The 24,158-nt window shown below is 30.1% G+C and overlaps 1 protein-coding gene across 1 annotated transcript in view; it reads right to left on the bottom strand.

Annotated features, from left to right (window-relative positions):
- Positions 1-24,158, bottom strand: part of CAP (Cbl-associated protein) — a 379,584-nt gene that overhangs the window by 33,223 nt on the left and 322,203 nt on the right. The window lies entirely within an intron of this gene.

Here is a 24,158-nt window from a genome sequence, read left to right on the forward strand (position 1 = left end):
TAACCTCAAAAAAGGAAAGAAAGAAAGGTCATAAACTAGAAGTAATACAAAAATGTTGTCTGTTGACAGGATGAAATAAGAAACAGTTACTGTGATATTACATCAAAGCGTAAGCAATCGATGCAAATGAGTGACGTGTCAACTACCTAGACTCATCCCTGAGTCTGCTTCTTAAGCGTTTACTACAATGGACACCTTTGTTCAAAGGGTTGCGAAAATTTATTTACGAATTGGAGGCGAAAGTACTATATGCACGACGCGCGTATATCCGTAAGGGTCAGCGAGATCACACGACTGATAAAGCGAATGCAACTGTAGGCTAGATTTGGTGAACACGAGAGAATCACAGATTGCGCGTGCGTGTACTAATACGAGTCAACGTTTAGACTATTGCGAATTGCGAGGCACATGCTAACTATAGTTATATATAAGTGCTAACTGGATTAAAATACCAACTAATGCAGTTCTGATGCTTCGAAGATATTTAATATCTCTATATTGTTTTCTATTTCATTAATGATTCTTTACAATGTTGTTATTAACAGTTCCACACTCAATGTTCAACATTCGCATTCATTTCCAGCGCTTAATGTTACATGACATTGTACTTTAACGAGTTATTAATTAATTAAATGATCGATCTATCTGTTTTCAGTGAAAGGGGACACTTAACTTTTAATGCATTATGTCTTCTTCATAAAATTACCCGAAATAAAGGTATGTCCATTAATAATAATTAATAAAAAAATAGTTGAAAATCGTAGAAAAAAACAATGTATTTGTTGATTTTCTGATTGTAATGTCGTTCTATAATTAAACTGAATGTAATATAACGTAATTGAGGATGAAGACGGTCTGTTAGGTTCAAAAATGTAAGATTTTCATAAAAATAGCTCGAGTTGACAAAGTTTTGTGGAAGCTAAGGATACAATTATTAACTTTTTCGGGTCAAAGCCCAGATATTGCCCGGCATTGCGACTTTAGGGAGTCCAATACCTTCAGAAATTATGATTGGAAAGAGTTAAAAGAAACAATATTTTAATATCTTTAATATTCTAGCATCATGAAGGATAATATTTTGAAGATCTTAAAGAAGATAAAGGAACACATATTTAACTCTAAAATTAAATCAGAAGACAGCTTTAATAACGTTAGTATTGAACATAACAATGTACTGAATTTTAAAACTGCTTCCCCAGAAAAGACAAGAAATGTGTCTTATCGAAGTCTTCTTTTGCAGTCTTCAATTTTCCTCATAAGCTAAAAAATTTGATGCCGAAGAACTTTTGAAATTGAGGCTTTAATCATGTCCTAATTCAGAAAACCTTCAACATTATATCTGCTCCAGGCGTATCGCGTATTTGTTAATAATGTTACGAAGCAGACTCATAACGTTTTCTGCGGCTCACGATGTTAACCATACATCGTATCACGACACGTCGGTTTGCCCACAATAACCAACATTTTGGAGCTCTCGACGTTAGCTATACGTCGGTTCGTCCCCCCGCTTAAATCCTTCGGCTACTGATGCGATTAACAACACTGGGTCAGCTGTACGAACAATTTCGTAACCCAGAAATGACACATCATACATAACTATATTGTCTTTATTGAAACAAAAACATGATTATATATTATATACTTTTTTATTTTCATTATCTAACTAGTATAATGTAAATAATTAATTCGAATTAATTAGGTATAGTACATTTAAGTACATATCAAAAACCCCTAACTTTACCGTTAATTATTAAATAATAGTTATATAACCTTCGATATTATTATTACTCTTTTTTGACTGAGAATCAAACTGAAATTAAATCTGTTACAATCAATGAAAACAATGAATAAAATATTTTTTACGCAAAGTACCTTACATGACATTTTCTACATATTCTACAACTAGAATTTTAAATTTTATACTATGTTTACATTATAAACCCAAAATGACAATGAACCATTTTCCGTTTAAAGTTTTTTTAAATATCATTAAAAACTTGAAAATAGACAAATGGATTTTTAAATTGTAACTAAAAATATTTTTAGCTTTTTATTACAATATCCATTCCCAAAGTGACACATCCAAATACACCCACATACACATTAACGTGTTGTATAATGGAAACGTCAAATTCAATAATACTTTATTTCAATTTAAATTGATATTTAAAAACTACATTAAACTTAAATGTATGTATATATATATATGTATATATATATATATATATATATATTTAAGTGTTATTAATTTAAGTATTATTAAAGTAAAGTTATTAAATAATTATATATATACATTTAAGTTTAATATAGATATAACATTAATAGTTAGTTTAATATAACATAGAAAAAGAAAATAATTGTTGCTTAATTGTTCGCAATTAAATGAACAGCAAAATTTGACGTGCAGATTTAAAAGAGAAAAGGTGGGAAAACTTGTGGTACAAATTATGTGTAAACGACCGATGCGTTTCGGTCTGATGAATCTCTGACCCGCTATAAGATATTTCACCATCATGATTACATTTATTTCCTGAACTGTGTTGAAACAAAATACACTATATATATAATACATCTATCTTTAACGAATACGGTGAATAACTTTCTTGAATGAATTAAGGTATTAAATTTGCAAAAAACGAATAACAGTAATGACGCTGCATGGCCTATTAAATATCGAATTTTATATACGAGAAGAAACGAAACAACGACAAGATGAATGATTCGCCCATTTAATCATTTAAATTTAGTTTAACCGAATAATTATTTGTAGGAAATCTAAAAAGTAGTATCAAACATGACATATCATTCAATATGATAAAGAGTACAAAGAAACATATTTTTTGTAATTTGATTCAGTTTCAATATTCACAATAATGATATTTATGCTAAACCATATAATTTTATCTTCTTTTAAATTATCTTATCGTAATATGTTAACGGCCGTTGACGTAACAGTACGTTTCCTCATAACAAAGGTATAGCCAGAACACAATGTAACCAGTATTATTAGTGAAATTTTACAAATCATATCTGTTTCTAGTGAAACGAATAAAATTCTCAAAGTAAATTTTATAAATTAACATCGTCTGATCAACCTATTTCAACTAAAATTATAAACTTATTAAGAAAGAGTCTATAACCTATAATTTCCAACTTTTTGATTCGTTTATATTATTAGTTGATAAATTATTGTACAGGAGAGTTTAGCTACGCCAATTATCAACGGAGAAAAAGAGAATGTCTTGTATTTATTTGAATTAGTGATAGCAAGAAAACACGCGCACGCATTCTTCAATTTCTTAACCTTGCTTTAATTAAAAAAACATATAAATTTCTACATTAGAATTTCTATAAAATTACTATCTGTGAATGTGTTAATTAATATGTTTTCATATTTTAAAATATACCAAAACTTCAAGAAAAGGGTTCCAGAACCTTAATACCATTTCCTCACATTATATGTTATATTAATATTGTATTAATATTATATTACAATACCAATTACCATATACATATATGTATACCAATATTTGTTATATTATTTAAGATGATATCATAATATCCTCCAATCATCCAATCCAATCATAATATCCTTTTCTATCGCGAAAAGTATTCTTAAAATCGTCCACAAACGCTTTAAATTGATATCAACGAACAAATAAAAATTTCACTCTTAAACCAACCAGAATATCGTACAAATATATTTACTTTCCCTATAGTAGTTAAACTGAATACGTAACCGGATGTATTCATCTTCGTTGCAAACGAGTGATATCTTCCTCTATCTTCCTCTGTCCCATTCCTGTTTTAATATCATATACAATTGAAATCCTCAATAAAACACGAAGAAAAGGATAATTTCCCACTCTTGCTTTAGTATCCTATACGGCTAAAATCTCCATGTTTATCATCATTAAAGCATCACTTTCCTCTCCTTAGATATTACATCTTCATTATCACAAGTGGATATACTTACGATCGAGAAATATACTCCAAACGTTTAGTAACGACAAGAAAGGCAGGAAGGGAGAGAAGAAGAAGAGAGCGAAAAGAAGAGACGCGCAGAAGACGATCCTAACGGTACCCCGGATATTTATAGCAGAAAAAGAATTACTTCAGAAAAATTATGCGCATGTTTACTGACTGTACGGAATCGGCCCGTAAACCGAGGGAAGCGTGCTTCCGCTCCTAGCTTGTGGTCCGCTGATCAAATTCATATGATCGAACAAAGAGGCCCCGCAACTTCTTCCTTGAGACGTCTCGAGCTCAGCCACCTGTGAACTTTGCTCAAAATTTGTCTTGGAACCACTTGTTCGTAGATCGCTTATCGAGTTCTTGTAATTAGACATCAATTGTGGCGATTGTAGATCCTTCATCATAGTTAAATCCTCGTAGGATTTATGTAAATCTTGTTGGTTCGCTGAATGCCCCTTCGTCCGGTGAGATTGTTCCAAATTACATCTCCCAGGATAATTTCCACTTTCAGACACAGCTACCACCCGCCATTCGTCAAGACAGGAAGTTTTTTGAGATTTCTTTTGCTTACAGATTATGTCTCGTCGATTGTCATCGTGGGAACATTCGTCCTGAATGTTAGTCGCCCGACCTTCTATAGGGCGATCGTAATTTCGAACGGGAGACGCGTTCATCGTGTTCAACTGTTTCCTCTCAAAAGCTTCTATTTCTTCGTACTTTTCGTTCACTCTGAACAAGTCCAAAGGAGGTGGCACTTTTGCTATTTTCACTCTTCGTAAAGTTAAGCTCGTTGGTTCTCTGCAACTATTTGGTAGATCGACCTGTGACGCGAAATATCTGCGAGTCTTTTTGTTTTCTTGTCTGCCTTGTTCGTTTGGGATGTTCATTAATAATTCAGATTTTGTTCCTGATTTCGACTCACATTGAAGGGATAAATTTGTTGCTAAATTATTCGTAAAATTATTATCCGAAGAATTCGACATTTTTTCGTAAAAAGATAAATTTGGTAGGGATATGCAAAGATTTTGTAAAGAATCCCATCTATTTGTCGCTCGTGAAGTGAATTTATCTTTCATCCAAGTTTTGTCTTTATTAAATGGCGTTCCATTCGATCTGTTGGTCTCAGAAATGGACAAGTCCGATCCTACGATATTGTCTACTAATTTGTAATTGTCCTGTAATCGATACGAATGTTTGGAATCTTCAGGTTCTATATTTACTTCTTGTTCCTTTAGATTTGAAATATACACATCTTTATTTTGATTTTTGCTCAAGGACTCGTATTTCTCAGATTTATTAGTTTTGTTTGTTTCTTGCCGCTGTTCAAGTATATCCTTTGTCGTATACTTGATATTGGTTTGAGAATTCGAAAGTTGATCAAGTTTTTCATTACTACCACTAATTTTACCTTCTTCATTTTGATATTTACTCTCGTTCTTATATTCCAAGTTATGTTGATAACACGTCCATGCATTTGATTCGTATTGACTAACTGTATCACATTGTTTAACATCATCTAAATCATACTTGGAATTATCCATAGAATTGAATTTTTGGCTAGGTACTAAACTGTTATTTAGAGTAGAATTTTTCATAGAAACTGCATTATGTAAGCCCGTAGATTCGTTCACTTGACATACCTCATTTCCTGATTCAATGTTCACTAACAATTTTCCATTTGTCGTGGTCGACATAATGCGTCCGTCTTCCATATGATCCACGTTTACCGAACTCTTCGAACAACTGGTCTTGTGAGAGAACTCGCTATTGCAAATATCTTCCTCGGCCTCGAGAGTGGTGACGTTCGATTGACACCTAGATTTCCTGTCGTTGCTACTTAAGGATGACTGATTGCTCTGACTGGTGATAGTTTCTGTACTTCCGAATCCGTTATATTTCAATGTCGAGCTGGGATTTTTGTTCTCAAGTTCCTTGGGAAAGTCACTAATATAATTGGTCGCATCGTCGTCTGGTGTGCTGGAGAAGAACTTTCTTCTCAAGTATCTGTTGCGCTCGAAGATCTCGTGCAGTCTTTCTCTGGTTCCACTATAAGCAGGCTCGTTGTCGTAGATCCTATTGTAAATCTGTGCGAAGCTGCCCTCGTTGAAAGAGTTTTGGGATCGATCTGATCGAAGCAACGAACTATGACATGTCTGATATTCATCGGATTCTTGAGTATTTACATTTTGACTTAAAGTTTTATTAGAATGAAGAGGAGTATAATCTTCCTGCGTGTCATGCTGAAGATTCCCTTGATCGTAATCATAGAAAAAATAAGTTCTTTCGAATTCTGTCTTCGGTCTCCAGTTCCATCGATATGTCTCTCCAGTATTATATTTTGAAAATTCATTGTTTCCTTGAAAATCTTCGTTCAATTCGTTACTAGGTTCTATCCAAACAGATGTTGCTTTTTGCATCTGAGGCATCGAATATCGATAATAATTATATCTGAATGGTTGCCGTCTAGGATGACGATGGTTATTCAAGCGACATAGTTGTTCCAGATCATTTATTTCATTGGTGAGAATGGTCCATTGAGGACTCTTCTCTAGGTCGTCGACGCGTGGTAAGTTTGCATTTGACATTTTCACTTTTTTTCGAGAAGTCTTTCAGTGTTCGAACATAACACTGTTCGTTAAGGATATTTGCACATTGTCACCTTACATTTGCGAATAAAAATGCTACAAAAAGTATGCACTGTCTAATTGTAGAGGATTTTTTCGAGGGTATGACAAGATTATACGCTTACGAATTTCTATGAAATTGGTAGAAATTTGATTCTTCAGGCATTTTGTATTACTTTTATTATATTAGATTGTCCCAACAATTTCTTTCGTTTTTCTAAAATTTTTCGTTGTTCTATTACTACAAGATGGGTCATACATAATTCCACAAAATAATATAAAGCAAAAAATGTTGTGTATCTGTTATTTCCTTATAAAACGAAAGAAACATTCGGGACAACTTAATACTTATAGTAGTTTAATTGTATTTATATCGTTTGAATTTTACTTTTACTACATGTATTCGTATTAAGTTGGTACATATGGAATGCCATTTTCCAAATAAAACGTTAAACACAAGTAGTTTCTTCAAAAAACTATATAGTTAATCAAAGTAATTTCTACACTAATTCAATGCATTTTCCCAACAATTATAATTTGTAAATTACAAGTATAATAAGAATTACCAATTCTAAAGTTAAAAAATTCTTAAATATAAATATCAAAATAATTTATGGCTTAAAAATTGTTTGGTTAGCATGAAGAATGAACTAAGGACACCTCGGTCAAAATTAAATTTATGTTACCAACAATTTGCATAACATACTTTCTAAATCAAAACTCATATAGGATAAAAGGTGCTTTTCAAAGAAGATATTATCGACTTCGAAAAACGCTAAAGGGTATGAAATAATTTCTATTTTATTTGTATTTTAGTTAGACACATATGCAACAACGGTTAATATAAATAAATATATCGTAACCTTCTCAAAAGCGGCGCAAAGTGCCGTAAAATGCTTCTAGTATACTAACAATTTTCAACTTATTTATATTTACATTATTCAAATTTTCGAGAAGGTTGCAATATTCTTAGTATGCTCTTTAGTAAGTAAATAAGTGAGCTAGCCGTTATTGTATATGTGTCTAACTAAAATACAAATAAAATAGAAATTATTTCATACTCTTTAGCGTTTTTCGAAGTCGATATTTGTTTTGAGGGAAAGTCTTTTATTTTACATTTTTTAGTATCAAATGATCAATATTACAGGACCAACGTAAAATATTTTTCATTGTCATTGATAATGCGATAATTTATTTCTCTCTATTTATTATTTATTTCAATTTTAATTATGACTAATGAATGAAATATTGCGAAACCCCGCATGCGAATAAGGAATCAATCAACTGTGCTCCGCCACAGATATTGTATCTCAAATAATGATAAAAAAGTATATTTATATAACTTAACAGTGTGTCACATATCATTTCGCAGTAAAAGTAGACTTATCTCAAAAACGAAACCGTAGAATAATATTTCCTCTTAGGGAAACATAAATTGAAGCCTATATTGGGAAACGGAATTTCAAACCCTTCGCTCAGATCATCTTTGAAATCATCTCGATATCAGTCTAACAATTGCAGAGCAATCATTAAACATGCGTAAATGAAATTAATAACAACGAGCTATTGTCATTGTTAACTATAACAAGGAAAAATTGGAGAAATTTTGCAAACGGGACCGATCGATGGACTATTTATAAAAGATGCAAAAAGTTTTATTTCGATAGCTTGATCCAATCCTGAGTAATCGATGAACATACATACAAATTGAATTTTTGCACAAGATTATTAGTAAAATTATTCGTATTAATAATTGCATTCCTTTCGACTCAATGAAATACATATATGTATGATATTTATTTTATGAAAATGATTCCTGTATTCGAAAAGCATAATAAGAGCGTTATTGTCTCCCTCCCTTTCTTTGTTAGTTCAGTTTTCTAACGTAGTTCGGTATACCATCATACGAGAATCCAGGTAGTTCAATGATATTTTTGTATTTAATTTATTTATTATTTATAATATATTAATATATCTATTATACAGAAAGATTGTAATGAAGTACTTCAACTCCCACTACGATGGTTTTGAATCCAGAGACGTCGCGTTGAAGAGACGGGACTTGTGACCATGGGAAAGAGGGAATGTTTGTCATCAGGAATGGACGGAGAAAACCAAACTGAAATTTGGGTGACGAAACTATCAAACAATAATTATCGATCATAGAAAATCGAGATGAAGTGGTATCGGAAAGACAAAGCACTATTAGATTTGGTTTGACTGATATCTAATTGAATCCGAGTGTCACAGAAGTGCACAGAGTAGTTGATATCGCAAGTGAAAATAAGACGACCACTGGAATTGGCTTAAATGTGGAGGCAAATCAACAGGTCCATATAGAAGAATATTTAAGTGCACATGAAACGTGGAGTTATTAGATTAATATTAGAATAAGTCCACTAGCTAGAATCCAGAATACGGATTATGCGACTAAAGAACGAGTTTTATCATCTAAAAATGAAGAATAATAAAAACATGCCTGCTTATTTGACCAGAATTAAAATAGCCGCGATGAATAATATTTAATAAAATATAAGCGATGAAAACGTAGTATATAGATACTTTAATAACCGATTTTCCGCATAGCTACGAAAACCTAAATATGCAATTAACACATTTACAAGACGGTAGATTCGCTCCAGTTGAAGTAAAAAGAGTGTTATTGATGGAATGTAATACGAGGATGTCAAGAGGAAACTGAAGGAAATTGAAGGTGAAATACCCAAAAAAGCTTTGTACATTAGTAAAAGAGCGGTTACGAAGAAATATAACTGTGCAGTGACAAGATGAAATCGACGATGTGCTTTATCTGTAAGGATAGCGTGCATATGACAAGAGACAGTCACACGAAATTAGAGAGAGAGAGAGAGAGACAGAAAAATATACGAATTCAAGCTAGAAAGGGATTATGATAAATTTCTAGTATCGCTAAATATCGTAGACATAGGGGACAAAAAGCTTTTAAATAGTGGATACATGCACCCTGTGCAAAAGAAAAGAGTAGTTCATAGACTTTCATGAATTAAACTCAGAAATGAACTCGATAGCAGACCGAGCAGAACCAAATGGTACAATTTCAAAACAAAGTGCATGGAAAGCGTCATGTTGAAAACCCCTGTCAATATTAAGCTCACAAATCTTACAAATTGAAGGAAAGGCAGCGAACCAGGTATGTGAGTTAATACATTCCGGCATTTATGGTCATTTACCAGTCAACTCGTTAGATGAAAGCAGATATTTAATAAAATATAAATATAATACACTTACTGATGTTTTTTCTCGAAAAACTATTGTTAAATGCATGAAGACCAAAGATGAAGCACAAACGCATATCGGAGGTTATATGTCCAAAGCGAAATGAGAATAGAACAAAAAGGTAAAAAGATTCAAGACAGACAATACATTCTGCAACGAGGATATAAAAACTTATTTTAGAGAGCTAGACACAAACCCCGAGAGGTCTGATGTGAAAACGTCACAAATGGCGTCGCAAAGAGAATTAATAGAATACTGACATAACAAGATCAATGTCACGTCAGCTTGTTTATCTCAAAAGTTTTGGGCCGAAGTAGTGACAAGTATACAGCATTTACGAGTACATAGCTGCTCAGCATATGCTAGCTTGTGTAGTATACCGTCAATTACAATGCAAAATATGATCACAGTCAAATATGTAAAGTTCGTCGAAGAAAAGATGGGATACGAGTGAATATATAAAAGAAATACTTAAAGTTGGAGATTTAATCAAGGCATGATCAAACGATGAATGTATAAATCAACTACCGAAAACCTTAATATAATTGCAATGCCAAAGAAAAAATTGGATACCACAGGAAAACTATCACAGAAGGAAATAAACGTCACAAAAAACAAAGAAAATACAGAAATAGTGGAGACAGTATACTTAAAGAAGCCAGGAAAGTAAGGCAGGCCAAGAAAAATGATCGAGAACTCGTATGTACGAACGGGGCATCCGAAAGGGTCTGACAGCAGGGTACCGACATTGAGAGTAAGAAAATGGAGAGCAACATTAAAGCAAATTTTGTGTAGTTAATAGAGCAGCAAAGTTTAGCAGAAGCAGTGGGCTCGTCATAGGCAGAGAAATGGAAATACGTCATACAGGAGGAACTCGGCACTTTGGAAAGTAGAAATACATAGTAAATAACGGAGTTGCCAAAAAACAGGACAGCTATCGATCGAAGTGGGTATGAAAAGCCAGACGGACTCCGAAACAAAAATTATAAGATATGAAATTAAATTAGTTATCTAAAGATTCTCACGGATGAAAGAAATTGATTATTCAAAAACGTACTTCTCAATAGCAAATTTTTCTATAATAAAGATATCGTTAGCGTTAATGGCGGAATTTAACTGGTGTGCTAGGCATGTGGACATAAAATATGCATATTTGTATGGGAAATTAAAAGGAGGTATTTATATGCCAATACTGCTTTATGACGCCGAGACAAGAAAGAAAGTAAAAAAATTAAGGTTAAATACAGAAAAGTGAAGGATTGTAGATTGTTCCTGTGTTGCACAGTGTGACGGGGTTATTGTCTCGCTCTTCTTCCTTCCGTTACGTTCTAACGTATTTCGGTATATTGAGCGAATGCACGTAAGAATGCGATATTTTTGTATTTAATTCATTTATAACGTAAATTATTGTGCAAAAAGACTCTGATTAATTATTTGAGCGCTGCTATATTTTATAATTTATAATTGCAATTCATTAAAATCTACATCACTAATACATACTGTATGTATATTTTCATCAGTAAACGGACGATCAATGAGTTTATTTTCTGATAATACTAAAGAAGTAGTTACTGTGTCAGATTTTCTTTTGATTTATGAGGTTTGATAACATCCGGAAAAATTATGAGGTTATTTACCTACTTGTTAATGAAAACGAATTAAAAAAGAATAACGAGCTGAAGTTAAATGGGAATTAAATAAGTATCTATTTAATTAATATTTAATTGCATAATTTTCGCATTACGCAAAAATTTAGTATTTTTTCAAATGTCCCAAGTGCTTCATTTTATAACATTTCTTTTATTTTTTTAATTCTAAAACTGATTCTGTATATGTCGTTTTATTATAAAATTTATTATTGATAAGTTAATTGAAAATGAATTATTAATACAGAAATTGGATAATGAATTTCTATATTTCTACATATATGGTTACAAAAAGTATTGAATTCTTATTCCTCCAATGAATTTTTCTAATCATACAAAAGTTCTACTAAATGATACGAAATTTAATATATTTGAACTCAATCAATTAGTATGTAAATATAATACAGTTGTGTCGAAATACTTTTCATAGTCACCGTATATTATTAAATAAAGATACAATCGATAGCATCGTACTGTACACGATATTAAATACTTTGGAAATTAATTGTATCAGAGGTACCGTTAATTGAACCGTAATCAGGAGAGCTTATATAAAGTACTAAAAATATTTGTAAATAGATTCAAAGACTGTAATGTTTGGAATACAATATGGTGTCAGCAACGTGTAATGTTTCTAACAAGGCCCAAACAGCTATGCTATTTTTAAAATATTACTTCAAATAACTTCTACGATTTTGTTATTAATTGTTTGAAGCGAAAGGAACTACACTTTTTTTCATATAGAAAAGGCTTCCTTATTTGCTTGATGTACGTCCGTACCATAATCTGTTATACTTTCCTTACAATTTCTAATACGTGTACTTTTAAATGAAGTCAAAGAAAATTTTTCTATCTTTAAAATTTCTATTATTTATATAAAATTTTTAATAGCGGCGGCTTCACCAATTACAATAACCTTGAAATATATTGACAAGATTAATATTCTGAACAACTTTTTCCTATAAACCGCTCGACATTAGTTTACAAGTCATAAATCAATTTATGTTTAGTAATAATATTAAATCTGTATTATATAACAATGTATTTTATAAATTTTTCTTTTGTGAACAATTTTTCAATGACAATAGACGTATTTGCCACATTTTTAAACAATTGATGATCGAAATAAAGTGCAACATTTCGTACAATATATTCATTCAGAACTATTTCACGCTAGCATAGCTAACGGTGCAGTGACCGGACACTACTGTAGCTCAACCTACAACCCATTATTATTTCTTTTTCATTTATACAATTTAAAAAATAGCTATCTCTGTTATCAGTGGGTTAAGTTTAATTTGAGCTACATAAAAATGCACTAGCTTACTCCATAATTAAGCGTAATCATAACCTAAAAATAAATCTAATTGAAGTTTTTTGCGAATATCTTGAATATTTGAAAACTATGAGCGAGTAACAGAAATATGTATAGAAAACAGTTGTTCAGAGTGTTGGTCTTGATAACATATTTCAAAGTTATTAAAATCGGCGAGGTCATCCATATTCCCAATAATTATCGAATTATTACGTGAAAATTTCTTGATCCGTCAATCATTACTTGAAAATTATTACCTGAAAATAATACCTACTCGAAAATTTCTTATTTTTTGTACTTTTACAATTAATACTTGTATATCCTTGATCTATTTTGTATTATTTATAATATGAAAAACATTGATACTTTATCATTAATGATAAATAAAATACTTATTCTTAATAAATTTAATGGAACATCTATAGATATAAAAAAGTAAATAGATATTTTGTCAATTTTTATTTAATCGGTTAGAAATTTGAGGTAATAATTTTTTGTTGGAATGACGACTCTAACTAACGTCACGGTTGTTGTGCACAGTATGAGGGTCTTCGATATAGTAAAAAACTTCCGGAAGTTTGTAATACACCGCTTTCATATTTTGATACGGCCAAGTGTTTCTATCTATTGATTGCAAAAGAGAAGATAAATCAAAAACATAATTAGAAAACAATTATATTTTTTTTTAGCGAAGCGAATGAGAAACAAGAGGCACCTAAGAGAGACAAAACACCTATTGCATGCATAGATGCTCTTCTTCCATGACAAAATTATGAAACTGCTCAAGTTTGGAGAAAACGAATTCTACAGAAAATAGATTAAAAATTGTTTAAATAATTAACAAATTAACAAGTAACTGATAATTTCTGTTGCGTTTATTTCTCTAGTTTCTTTAGCAGTGACGTTGGACATTGATTTTGATGAACAAAATTTTACTGAGAAGTTACAACAAAAGTTATCGATTTATTGAGCAGTTAGAAAGATTTTACGAGTTGAATACATTACAGGAAGAAAGAAATGTATAGAATAATTTTATTACGACATATGTACATATTATAAATATTCGAAAAATATCTGAGAATGTTTAATGATTTATAAGTATCACGTTCTGCTACAACTCACAATAGCCTGTGTCATAAATAAGATTTTAACATTTGTATAAAAATGAAATTCTGAAGATGTAAAATTTTCTATAAATTTGCACTCTTTGTATTAAAATTTATATTATATAGCGTTTAATTAACAATGGGGTATTGTTTACAAGAGTTAAATTGCAGAAATAATATTTAGAGAAACTTTTCAGCCAGCTCCTTTCGATCAAGTGCAGGATTAATTGTATAATGATCAACGATGAAGAATGGAAAGTATATTTTGATTGAGAAACCGGTAGCCTCTCAAAAACTTCGTGGTCATTGGCATCGCGATCGACAGGGTTTTAATTAGTATCCTTAATTACATAACGAAAACACGCTTCACGGCATTGATAAAATAAATACAACTGATCAGACCTTCACCACTTTAATTGGCTGCCTAGATTAAGAAATAGCTGGTTTTAAAAGGGAAACGACTTTCTGCGAATCAACTCGCGTAATAATTTCTAGAAACTTTTATTAGGAAGATATATAAGCATACCAAGTACGTTCTCCAACACATTTTTCTAAATAAATGATCCAATATAGGAACTTACATCAGATTATAAATCGTAATAGAAGAGAATTTTTCGAAATAATTTATAACATGAGTTCACAGTAAATTTATCGATTTATAACTTTATTAAATAACGAATTCTAATAGAAGAAGTTTTATTCCAGAATATTAATCATACATATATAAAACTGAGTAACATATCCTACAACCACATGTAAATTAAGAATTACATAATTGTGCAACTCTTCGATAATAGAAAAAGCATCCACCAGTTGCTATGCAACTTCTGAAAATTGTAGAAATTAAGTTTGACGAAAACGCCTTTTTAGTTGCTAAATAGTTTTTTGTAAGGACTAATAAATATTTCGGGATGAAATATTGCATACTACACTTTTAAACTCAGAATGATAAAAACTATATTTTCACAAAGTTTCAACTCTGTATATTAAATTGAAGATAGTGCTATTTTGAATGATATCTATCTATTTATTTTGGTGACATCTCATTTGATAGATGCTTCTAACACCTATAATTTTTATTGGGAACGTCTTGCGATCCGATTATTAGGTTCGTTATTATACACAAACAAACCTGTCTCTGACATCTTTGGAGATTGTTTACAAAGTTCGTGTAAGAAATTTCGGGTGGCAAATATACAGGATTTGTTTCTAAACATGATTTTTATAAGCTGACACGAGAAAATTTCACAAGAAAAGGCAAACTTGACTGAACCTATTCGGTAAGGAACAGGGTTAATCGTAACAATACGGTGTTTCGTAACACTTTTTCTCCACTTATTTAAAAATTATTGTTTTGGAAAAAGATGCGAAATGTACGGAAAAAAGAAGAATCTGAAACGACGTCACCTTTATTCTAACGAGAAAATATTTGTAAGTTAGCAATAGGGTCGTATATATTTAAATTCAGTGCTCAACTCAACGTGGCACGGTTACCTTGTTACACTCGCGACATGATCTTTCTTTGGGAAAGGTGTTACTTATGCTCTCATAATCGGCATTCTATTCAAATAAGCAATACCATCCCCAATGCACATTCTGGAGCTGTTTGTTCCCAATTCAGAGAAACAATTTTTATCGAGAAACGATTTTACTATGAAGTAGCACGTTGAATGAAACCACTGCCCTAATGAACCGTTTCATTTTGTCATTTTTACCAGAATTTATGTAACGCCACTGTCGATATGAATTTTAATAGCAATTAGCGATTCAAAATATTTTATTGCATTTATTGCTGCTGCAAGTACTCGAAATTTAATTGTCTCTATAATTATTCTAGAATATTATTTTCTCAAATTATATGTTACTAGTAATACGAGGAATTTTAGATTATCGGCAAAAAAAGAAATAACATCGACCAAAGTTTTGGAAGAAATGTTTTTTCAGTTCTTTTGATAAAAATAATAAAATGTAAAATGGTATTTTCTACTTCAGAACAAAAATTCAAGTGCGCGAAAATTGTTTTATAAGTTCTAGATTTTATGAGTAATATAGATTAGAAAAGAATGCTTTTATTAATAGAAATAAAACTTGAAATAATTAAGAAACTCTTATTTTACCGTCAATTATGTTATTAACAATTTCGTTATCCAAAAAGTATTTTAGAAATTAATATTAATTGAGGAATATTATTTGAATTTTACATGATGTATTAACCTGCTATATTTTTTACGTTTCCATAAACGAAAAGAAATTTATTAATATTATGAAATTTTTAAATCTAGATTTATGAAATTTATGTCAATGCCAAAATTAAAGCAGTTTAATTTTAGTAAGTTATTTAATAGGAAAAACTTCATATAATTTATAAAACTTAAAATATACAACACAGAATATATAATTATGTATAAAGAATATATAAAAAATAAAACACAATTTATAAAATGTAGGCTGCGTTCAGTTTCGATACTATTATGTCACAATAAAGCATATCTGTTCGAAATGTTCGAAAGTATTCTATGCATATTGACAACGAAGGTATGAACATCCTTTTAATATATAACTATAAAATAATAAATAAAAAGAGATATTCTACCTTAAAATCTTTCTCACAGTAATGTTTTCGAAGGCCAAATATATTTAAAAAATTCATACATGTAATGATATATACAGGATTAGGTCGAATGGGTGATACAATTGGGTAAGGAGTGCTTCTATGTACAATAAAAAGAACAGGTTGAAAATTAATAAATACAGGAATAAATTTTTTCTTGTAACACTCCGTTTCCGAAAAAACCGAGTTTGAAAATTTGTCAAACATGCTAAAGCTTGGCTAAGTACCAAGTAGGTATGAGTAAACAATCGGAAGGAGGTTGTTCTACATGCGAAAATAAGTCAAAAATTAAAAATACAGTTTTCTCGTTTAAGCTTTATTTTTAAATGAAAATGAAGTTTGTATGTGTTTAATTAAGAACTTGTATGGTACACGCACATGGCACATTGTTAAATTTGATTATTTTTCTCAAAAAACAAAGCATTTTATGAAAAAATTTAATTCTATTCTTTTGACTTATTTTCACGTATAGTTTAATCTCCTCTCGATTATTTACTCCTGTTCACTGCGAAATTAGTCATGTTTAAAAATACTTGTCAACTATAGAAATTCGATTTTCTTAGAAAGGGAGCGTCATGTGAAAGAATTTTAGTCTATATTTACGACTTATTTTTTCACGCAGAATCAGCCTCAACCCGGTTGTACCACCGGCTACGAATCATCCTGTACATAATTAATCAAAATTATACTCAGATATTTGATATTGATTTGTTTGAATATTTAACAATTATATATTGTAATAACATAAAATTAAAATCAATCTGGTTACAGTCAAGTGCCTTTTACATTATTTAGCATCTTTTTAATTTGCCAAACCATTTTACATTAATATAATATTTCAACTTTTAGAATAACACGTCCATCTATCGACTCCAATTTCTATAAATTTAAATATTTAAAATAATCGTAAATAAATATTTTTCAAGTTATAATAATTTATAAAGTTTCGCTTTATTAGTCATAAGAGTTCTAAGAATTCCTTATTAACTTTTTGACAGAATGAATAAAAATTTTATTTCATAAAAATTGTTGTTAAATTATTTTAGAAAATTGCTGGTAGAGGAGCGAAAAAAATTCGCCGAATCCATCATGATTTCATATGATATACAATCCATCGTAATTTCGTCACGTGGCTCCCATTAAATTTACCCATATAAACTTGTCATACAAAGCCTCGAAATATCACTATACCACACGTTTGTAATTAACATTCAAGACAGGAGATAATTAAACTTGCAAGACATTATTCACTCATGACCTTGCACACGTTCTTCCAAAACTTTAACTATCCTTCAACTCTTCATATTTAAAGGAACTTTATACCTATTTATAATCCGATATCTTTGAATTATCTTATCGATTACAACAAGATTTCGAGACCTTTGTTCAACTCATTACACTTTGCACTTTCCACGTGACATCACTTAATACAACTTTAAAACTATCTTCCGATTTACTCCACCTTTATGTTTATGAAAAAATTGAAATTCATGTTATATCACACTAACCGTATTTAAAATTGGTATTTAATGAACAATTTAATATTTTAAGAATCATACAGTATTATAATAATTAGTAAATGTATATAATACATTTATTCGTCAAATTTTACAAAGGTCTAAAAATATAATTTTAATAATTTTCGTAACGTTTATTAGATTTAAAGATTATCAGATTTAGTTATCAAAGAGCTCTACATTCTTAAAAATATAATTTTAGTCTTCTGAAGTAATGTTAATCAATTTAGAAATTTACGAAGTTTAGTTATCGAGTTTATTAGTTTATCATATTTAAAAATTGATCAAAGATATAAGAAAATTTAGTCTATTTCGAATTTGAGACATTTTTTAAAAACACATAGCAGCACTATTAAACTTTATAACGTAGTCAGATTATTCAAGTGAAACAGAAGGAGAGAACGCGTTGATGGAAGACACGGAAGTAATACCACACTGGATAATGGGCGGGCAATAAACGTATCGTGTGTTCACGTCGAAACCTGGCGAGCACTCGCGGCACGTTTCACGCGAACAAAGCGACGCTTCTTCCAGACTACCTACACGGAGGCTTGTATTGCGAAACAAGCGCACCGATGATCGTCTACTGCAAACGTGAATTCGCCGCGGCTTTTCGCGCTCCCTCCTCCAACTACGTTCACGTTCGCTTTCCGTGTCATCCGTATTTTTGCTACGAAACACTCGAATTCTTCGTGAAGGTCAGTCGTGCGTGCATAACCATCGCAATATTCTTCACATTTGTGTGCACTCTTTATGTGGAAATTTATTGAAATATTGTATAATTATTAAGCAATCGTAATTTCGTAATATTTTATGTAATTTCGTATTTTTATTAACATAATTAAGGAAATGAAATCTGTATAAAGATTTAGGTGTATCTTGAAATTTTCGATAAATGTATAACATGCGAGTTAGTTAGTCTGTACGTAAAATATTTTACAAATTACGGATTTAAACATTTAATTTAATCTACCTACACCGGTATAAGTGTAATATATACTGGATTATGTGATTTTTCTTTCAACATCCAATTTATAGAAATTATTTCTTGGACGACGGAAAATAAAATGTGGTAACATTTTTATGAAATGAATCGTAAATCGTGTATTTATCGTGTATTTATGTAAATTTAAATAAATTTAAATTTAAGAAAACAAGGACAATTTAAATAAGCAAAACGTACAAGATGCGCATGACATACAAGATATATAAAATATATATTTAAAACATGGTACTTGTTATAATATTTAGTGGATGAAACAAGTATCTATTTAATATATAAAGATATGATATATCTGCAATCGATTTGTACTTGACAACTATATGTACTTGATACTGACCAAAGGAAAAAAGAATTTCTTTCGCCTTATTTTATCAGTTGTTTAATGTGATGTTAAAAGGATGAGTAAAAATGAAACGTGGTATTTATTTTAATTATGAAAAGAGAGCTTGAAAATAATTGCTACATTACAAAGATACAAATTTTGTTAAACGTGAAACTTTGTATTGGTTTGTTTTACAATTCTATGATGTTTATTAGCAATGAAACATAAAACAATTCTTAGGGCAGAACTTCTAAAAACTTTAAAAACATATTCTGGAACCTGCGTCTTGTATATTTCTGTAAATTTCTTAAGATTTGAATGGCCTTGGAAATTTACAATTTTATACATCTTGAAATTATCGAGCTTTTAACATTTAATGTCTTATACTGAAATGACTACATGAAATATTTACAAGATAACATATGAAACAATTACAAGATACAAATGTTAAATTCTATAAACAATAAATTTTTAATATATTTCCTTTTTTAAAATCTTTGAATTTTTCGTAAGGCGTTAGGAAAATTGACGATTTCCAAAACATTCAAGTTTCCCAATTGTATTTTGGTTCTCAAGTAATGTTAAAGCGTTTGAAAAAATTATTTTCAGTATGCTTAAAAAATTGATAAAGATTGGAAACTAGCATTATAGCTTATGGTTCGCGTAATATTGCAACTGGTTGCTTGTTTAGTTTTCGCGAAGCAAGAAAATACCCTTTCAATGTTCAAGTTCTCTTCCAGCGACCCTTTGCGATTTTAATGTTGTTATATCTCTTGAGCTTAGCAACATTTTACTTGAAATGAAGGTAAAAAATAACGATTCGAGATAATGAATCTGTTCAATTATTTTATTATTTTTATTTTAAAGCTAATTTATATACAGGATGTATCACAAAACGTGATCAATTCAGGTCATTTTGTTGTTGGTAGGTATGTGAAAATTTTATCGAAGAGGGACGAATTTGCCAAGTATCAGAAGAAACATTCTATTTCCGCAGAACCGAAGAAACATTTGAAAAATAACAATCTAAATTTGCTAAAATATAATTGCCATCTACACAAATGTATCGAACCTGGTAAATACTATTTTGAACATTCTCTCAATGAAGGTAAGGGATACTCTTTTGATGTTCTTTTGGTTCAGATGGCAAAAACATATTTGCCATAATATTTGCCGTGTAAAAAAATTAATAAGACTTATCTATGGAAAACTTGAAAACTTCGTAAAGAAGGAATAGAAAAAAAAGTTACTATAATTATCTTGAAACTTTCTTTGAATTATGTTCTACCACCTACCAGACAAAAATATTTTCGGGTGGCTCAGTTGATCATGTTTCGTGATTCACCCTGTATATGATATGTATATATAGAAAGAGTGAAAAATTCAAGGAAAAATTATATACGTACTGAAACGAATCCATAATCGCTTCATAATAACTTTTAGCTAAATTAAATAATATATGATTATCTAGATAATCAAATTTATTGAAATAATATTCAGTGTTGATATTTTCAACGATGTACACACGCACGCCTGATTTCCATAGTCGAGTATTTTATCAATATGTGAGATTTGTGGTATGAAAGATCACGTGTGCCTATTTGCTCGTTACTATAGACGATAATTGAAATTTTCAATTTGTGAACAAACTACATGCATTCTTATACAGAGTGTCTCATTTATTTTGAACACATAAATATCTTTAAACAAGCCAATTATGTAAAATGAAAATTAAAGTACCTCGTAAATTAATTATTTTCAGACACTAATTCTTGAATACTTTTCTACAAAAAATAGAAGCACGTATACTTATAATGCATAAAGGGATATCAACGTATACTTTTAAAAAATTCTTAATTTATCCTACTTAAAAATCTCGGAAGAAATAATCTCAAGGAAAAAGAATTATGGATTACAACGTACGTCATTCTAAAATAATTTTATTGTGACATAATTTTCTCTATCGATAAAAATAACTAAGCTTTAGAAATAAAAAAAAAAAAAAAAAAAGAAATGAAGCATTTTGTATAATGAAACGCACATAATACATCTATAATCAATTTCTATAAATATTCAAATACTTTCGTGAGTCTCTATATTATCACTTTACATATATTTAAGTTATAACTAGAAATATGGACCACCATATCACATATGTACGTAAAGAACGGAAATTCATAAAAAATACACGATTCCACTCCACACTTCTTACTACGTTTTAATATTACCTATCACGAAACATTTCTTGCGATAAACAAATATTTCTTGTTTTTAAATATATTATCAGTTAGTATACTTGAGTTATAATTAGAAATGCGAACACTGGTTTACTGGAAAACAGCCAATATGCAACAAATAACCTCGTAGATGCCGATACACCAATCAGATTATATACAAAAATGTTACCTAGACGAGGACCCTGCCGGCATACATGGTCAGAGATTAGATAAGTCCCTACACATAATCGATATCACCGTGATACGACCCGCTTCGCTTTTACAGCGTACGCGACAGCAAGATTTGATTGAATCAGCCATGATTCCAATAAAGAACAAACTTAAATAAACGCAGTTCTCACTGTCAAGGTCTACGTTTCACATATGTGAGACGTATGAATGTGACCTGCATATGATGAATTCAACGTGAAATTTTTGGCGAAGAAACAAGCGTGTGATATTGAAAAATTGTAGTTTAATATCTTCATCCAGATAAAGCGCGAATACTGTTACAAATAGTTAATATACTGAAATTGCTGTTTACATTAAATAGTTCAATATTGCTCCATCAAATGCTGTATCAATCGAAACCACGAATAAAATATATAAAACCAATAATTTTCTGATATAATTGTAAAAACAACTTTGGTAATTACACTGATCAGAGCATCGATTCCAGAGATTTTCAAATATTTTGTCGAGATCAATGTTCTGAGCAACTTTTTTCGATATGTATAACCGCTACTCGGCTTTAGTTTTTGAGGTATTCATAAAAATATTTCCGATACTTTTATAAATTAATTAATAAGTTTATGTACGGACATGATTATATTATACACGCGTTTGTTATATGCAATGCATTTATGCGTATTATGTTTAAGCTTATAAAGGTGCACAAGAAAGGAACACAACTTAGGTCGAGATTCAAAAATATATCAGTAAAAGACAAACTTTCTTTGATACTTTCAAGTTTGATCGTAGGTTTAGTAAGATAATACATAAAAAGAAGACAATAGTACATAAATCTAATTCAAAGCTAATAGATCTAATCAAACCCAACTCACACCAAAGTAAAAAGTATCAAAAATATTTTTATATATATTATACAATATATCGTATTTCTGAAATTACATACTCAGAATAACGATCCTGATATACATAAAATAATATATATTTTTGGAAATCTTTGAAATCGTTGAAATGTGTCTGTATAATTACCAAAAATTTTAATTCATATCTTGAATTTTTGGGATTAAAACGTAATATTGTTTGTAAAGATTGTGTAATTTTACGTAATTATTGTGGTTGCTAAATTAGTATTCCTTTAAGTTGAGGACAGCATTTCATATTGTTAGATATTTAGAAATTGTGGCAGCTTTTTTGTAAATTGCAAAATATATCAGTTTGTAAATTGCAATATATATTAATAGTTTAAGTAGGATAAACTAAAGACTAAAATAGAATAAACGAATTATTTTAAATTGAGACAAGCTTAAAGATCAAAATATTAAGTCTTTATTTCCTACTTTCATTACAAGTTAATTTAAATTTCTTTAAATGTTAGAAGCAGAAAGTGTTATTATTGAAAGTCATAAATACTTTAAAATTGGGATAATTTATATTGTAAAATATAATCGTTTGAACGATTAAATAAAAAAGCTATTCCACATCAGGATGAATTTAAGACTTCAAATATTAAATCTTCTTTCTACTACTACTGTAACATTTAACGAAAACTTCCGACTATAAATATATTTAATTTCTTCTCCAGGAATTTTAAAGGATTTCAGGAAAATAAGTGTAACATTTTAGAATGATATATTCATTAAAAATATAACTAACGTATTCTTAACATTAAAATCAGGTAATCTCTTCTGTATAGTATAAAACATAATTTTTTAATTTTATTTTTGCAATAAACTGTATTTTCTCAACACATACTAGACTGATAAAACGTCACCAGGAATGGTATCTTTTAGTACACAATATATTATTTTTCTTAAACGACAGTACACAAATTACGAAACGCATATTTTTATGTAATGAATTTTTCTTTCATCTTCATTTTTAATTGTTTAGCTTTTATTCAAATGTTTCTTATATATTTTTTAATAGTATTTTACGTAGGTTATGCATTTTTTAAATATATTTTATGTTTTATATATGTTATATACATATATTTAAAATTCGAACAAGTGTTCTGGATTCAAAGTAACAATTATTTAGCTCTGTCGGTACGCACACAATTCTATCAGTTTTCTTGCTCGAAAAAAGCATGTTGATTAACCAAGTACCCGTGGAATAACATTTTAGATACGAGAGAATTTTAAATAATCTTCAACAGGATGATAATACAGATAAGTTTCTTAATATTCGTGCAAACAATTGTGTTGTTGAATGGTAGCGGTACCCGACAGCAAACCTTTCAACGGTTTCTGACCAGTGGCTTGCTACACAAAGACCCTAACCTTCGGACAAGATGATTCAACTAGCCAAAGGACCCGCTATAAATCTTAGGATTTTTCTAGCTAAGGTCCTTCAAACGAACAAATAGTTTTTGTCTTGGTT

The sequence above is a fragment of the Bombus vancouverensis genome, chromosome 18, assembly GCF_051014615.1.
Source record: "Bombus vancouverensis nearcticus chromosome 18, iyBomVanc1_principal, whole genome shotgun sequence".
NCBI classification, from domain to species: domain Eukaryota; kingdom Metazoa; phylum Arthropoda; class Insecta; order Hymenoptera; family Apidae; genus Bombus; species Bombus vancouverensis.